The sequence below is a fragment of the Mirounga leonina genome, unplaced genomic scaffold (genome assembly GCF_011800145.1).
Source record: "Mirounga leonina isolate KUSES-001 unplaced genomic scaffold, KU_Mleo_1.0 Mir_114, whole genome shotgun sequence".
NCBI lineage: Eukaryota > Metazoa > Chordata > Mammalia > Carnivora > Phocidae > Mirounga > Mirounga leonina.
Genome location: NW_023270265.1, coordinates 52772449 through 52777073, shown reverse-complemented (window position 1 = coordinate 52777073; position 4625 = coordinate 52772449).

Here is a 4625-nt window from a genome sequence, read left to right as displayed (position 1 = left end):
GAGGGTGATGGTCAGTGGACAGGAGGGGAGGTGGTCAGGGGGCAGGAAGGGAGGTGGTCAGGGGGTGGGTTGGGGGATGGTCAGGGGGCAGGAGGGGAGGTGGTCAGGGGGTGGGTTGGGGGATGGTCAAGGGGCAGGGGGAAGTGGTCAGGGGTCAGGGGGGTGACGGTCAGTGGACAGGAGGGGAGGTGGTCAGGAGGCAGGAGGAGGTGGTTGGGGGGCAGTAGGGAGGTGGTCAGGGGGTGGGTTTGGGGATGGTCAAGGGGCAGGGGGGAAGTGGTCAGTGGGCAGTGGGGAGGTGGTCAGGGGGTGATGGTCAGTGGACAGGAAGGTCAGGGAGTGGGTTGGGGGAGGGGTGGGAAAGACCCTCTGGGTCTCCTCCCGGTACAGCCAGTGGCCCAGGCCTGAGAGTATTGTCAGAACCACTAGGAGCCAAGCCCCCCTTTCCAAGGCCAGTTTCTACAATTGTTCTGTCTTTAAGTCAGAGGACCTTGCCGCCACGTGTGGGTCGTTCTTAGCTCAGGATAAAGGTCCCCAGCAGGGATGGCCCACCAGCCAGGCTCCCAGGACGGGACCTACTTGATCTGTCCTCTGAGTGGCTGGCTGGCTTCCTGCCAGGGAGCTGCTTGAGGGGTAGGGGCTCACTCTCGCCCTTCCCGGTTGATGACATTAGGTGTCCCACTCTGGGAAGGGTCCCCTGACCAGCCCTCCTCATCATACAAATGGAGCAAGGTGGGGGGTAAGCCCCCTGCTGCCCTGACTCCCTGGTCCCTGTGGCAGCAGGACCCCCCTGCACGTGAAGGCTGGGAGCCTTCCTGGAGCACAGGGGTCAGGCTGTGGAGCCCTTCCCTTTTGGAGCGGAGTATCGGGGAGCCTCTCTGCTGGTGTGGGACGGCCCCCATTCACATCACCAGGCAGGAAGGACCGAAGGTGTCGGGGGTACCAGAGGAAAGGGGAGCCTGGTGTCTGGCAGGGGGACTGCTGTTCTGGGCATGGTGGTGACACAGGGTGCCCTGGCGGGATGGCTGACGGTCAGTGGGCGAGGAGAGCCAGGGCGGGGCCCCCACGCACCTGCAGGGCCCTGGGCTTCTGGCCGCCGGGGCCACAGAGGGCCACACAGAGGGCTAGAGGGGGCCTCCGGGACTTATCTCCACAGCGACACGGGACGCCAGCTGGGGTGGCCACCAGGGCAGATGGCCTCTGAGGCCCCCCAGTGGTCAGCTTGAGGATGGGGGTCGGGCGGAGAGGCTGGGCTTCGGGGAAAACATTTGGACAACTGAACGAACTGTATCCCAAGACAAGGCACACGGTCTTGTGTTTCCCTCCTGACCGTGAACAACCTGAGGGCCAGGGTGGGTCCTTGCTTCCCCCGTTCCATGGTGCTGAATGTGCGGGACCCACTAAGTAAGCCCCTGCCTGTGAAGCCTGGGGCCCCGGTCTCCCCAGTGCTGGGCAAGCAGGAGGACTCGGAACACATCTGCGGACGGGAGCAGCCTCCGCGCGCCCCCTGCGCCCTGCTTGCCCACCAGCCCACCTGCTTGCCCTTCCTTGCACGTGGCCGGTGAGGGGTTTTGACCCCGTCACCGAGGAGTGAGCCTCTGGTGCCATAAACACAGGAGGCCCGACATGTCACCAGAAGTGTCAGCAGGGTTCCCAGAAGAAGGCTATTTTAGGGACCATGATAACTCACTCAGTTTCACCACCATTTCTCTAACATCTCCCAATTGTCTGATATTCCAAATACACGGATTTCAAATAGGTTTCCAGAAACTTCTGCCGCTAGGCCTGAAGATTCATTTCTCTTTAATTTGAAGCTCATTTCATGCTCAACATTTTAACGCTCGTCATTTTAAACCAATATATCAGAGTTGTGGAGAAAATAATTGATTTAGAAAAATGAGCCTCCATAAATTATATAAGTAACAATCCATGAGTAATTTGGGTGCTTGGCAGAATACTGAGCACTTGAACGCTGGCTTGGAACGGCGCCCTGTCATTGTCGTGAGCTGGACACACAGGGGAAGGCTGAGGCCTGGCCCGTCCTGCCGTGTGCCCAGCCCCACACACAACCGCAGCGGCCTGAGGGAGCCAGGGCTCTGTCCTCAGCTCATCCTGATGCTGCAGCTTGCGCGGAAGGAAGGCTGCGTCCTCGGCGAAGTCTCCTCCTGCTTGTCTGAGCTTCAGTCTCCCCTGCTCAGGCTGAATGGCTTCCCGGCCTCGCGGCGGTCCCAGAAGCATACAGCACATCTGGATAAAGACGATGCATCTTCCTGGTGCATCGTCTCACTCCGTGGCAGCTAATTAAACACTGTGTTCTGTATTAAAATGACTGTGTGTATTACAGATAGAGTGAAATGTTGGAATTTTAAAAAACCGTGAATAGAACTTGCAGGATATATTCTGTGTTGGCAGGCAGCTCCAGGCCACACCCTAGATCCCTGTGTGGCGAGTTCACTTGCCTCTGAATTTGGAGAAAGTTCCAGCAGGCCTGGGTTAGGTGTCATCCTGCAGGTCTTCACGGTGAACAGCTCAGCATCCGAGAGCCTCAGCCTCCTTGGCTGCCTCCTGGCTGTGACCCCATAAGCAGATGGAGCTGGGACCCGTGCCTGGGCAGGCTTGCCCTTCCCACCTCCATCCCTCCCACCAGGCTGGACAGCATCCCCAGATGGAGCCATTCAGGCCTCTGATCTAAGCCAACTTGTGTTTATTCAAGATGTGACAGTCTGAATATGTTAAAACTTGATGCCTGGGAATTGATTTAGATTTTAGTCTTAGGGTCAGTTTTATCTTTTATTTTTTTAAATTTTACTTTATTTTATTATGTTATGTTAGTCACCATACATTACATCATTAGTTTCTGATGTAGTGATCCACGATCCATTGTTTTCATATAACACCCAGTGCTCCATGCGGTACGCCCCCTCCTTAATACCCATCACCGGGCTAACCTATCCCCTCACCCTCTCCCCTCTGAAATCCTCATTTTGTTTCTCGGAGTCCATCGTCTCTCATGGTTTGTCTCCCCCTCCGATTCTCCCCCCTTCATTTTTCCCTTCCTTCTCCTAATGTCCTCCGTGCTATTCCTTATGTTCCACAAATAAGTGAAACCATATGATAATTGACTTTCTCTGCTTGACTTATTTCACTTAGCATAATCTCCTCCAGTCCCATCTATGTTGATGTAGAAGTTGGGTATTCGTCCTTTCTGATGCCTGAGTAATATTCCATTGTATGTATGGACCACATCTTCTTTATCCATTTGTCCTTTTAAAGGCGATCTCCATGTCATGTCTGGGGGCAGAGAGAAGCCGTATCTGAGACAATGAGCTGAGCTGTGGAAAGTGCCCAGCACACTGTGTCCTGGAGACCCTCGGGCCCCATAGAGGTCTGTGCAGACCCCCATCACCCTGGGCTTCCCGCCGCATCTCACCTGCACAGACTGCATGGACCTGTGTTCGTTAAGGGGGGCAGTGTTTTAAATGCTGCTCTCAGGTGACTCCATGAACATGTATGTGAGGAAACATGCACCCCATCAAATGCTTTTTTGTTGCTTTGCTTCACCCTCCTATACCCTCCACGCCCTTCCCAGGTCTTGCAGGGGGCCCACCCACTTGCCTTCCTTACCCCCCAGCACAGGACTTTGCAGGTAGTGGGCTCACATGTTTATAGCCATAAATTAAATATGCTTATTTTGGACAGTATTTAGGTGTTCATCAGCTCTGACTTTTAAAATATTTGTTGGATTAGCAGCAGTTCATTTTCTTCCACTGAACAGAGTCAGAGCCAATGTTGATTTATTTACTCTGCTCAACATAATTGCAAGGTTGGGTCTTAAATATAGCTTATTAATACTTGTAATAAAATGCAAAAAGAAAAATTTCAACGGAGATAAAATTCCGGCACAATAATAAAAGCAATTAGGAAGGCCTCAGGGGTGTGAAGTCAACTCCATGCCTTCGAAGGGTGATGGTAATTAGTAAACATGGATTGGTGGCTCTGAGCTTGCTCCCCAGCAGGCGCCAGCAACGTCACTCTCTTGAGCCAGCTGCCCTCCATCTTCCTGGAACACCAATGTGACTGTGGCATCATTGGTTGCCTACGCATTGGTGGACATTCTGGAAACATCCACTGAGCATGTGGCAGGAAGGGGACCCCTCTTGAGTTTCTCTTGCTTCTGGAATTGCTCACTGCTTCAGGGCCACTGAGTAGGTATGAAGCAATTCATCCTCGATGTAGCCTCACTACCCAGACTGGGGGGATGTGGCCCCGAGGTCAGAATCATAGTTTTACCCCTACGAGAACTCTGTGAACAGAATTTCCTGCCAAGATGGAAAGTTCTAGGTTTGCACTGTCCAAATCGGCGGCCACTGGGTACATGGTGCTATGGAACCTTTGAAATGTGGCTAGTGTGGCTGAAGAACTGAATTTTAAATTTTATCTGATTCTAACTAACTTGAATTTAGATGTAAGAGTTACATGTGGCCATAGTACTGTGTGATGCACTCTAGCACGAGGCTTGGAGCTCATGCCCCTCTTTACAGAAGAGTAACGAGCTTCTGTGGCAGTTGGCCTGCATTTCCACCTCCAGGGAGGGTCCAGCCACTGCTGTGCATGCTGGGAGAAAA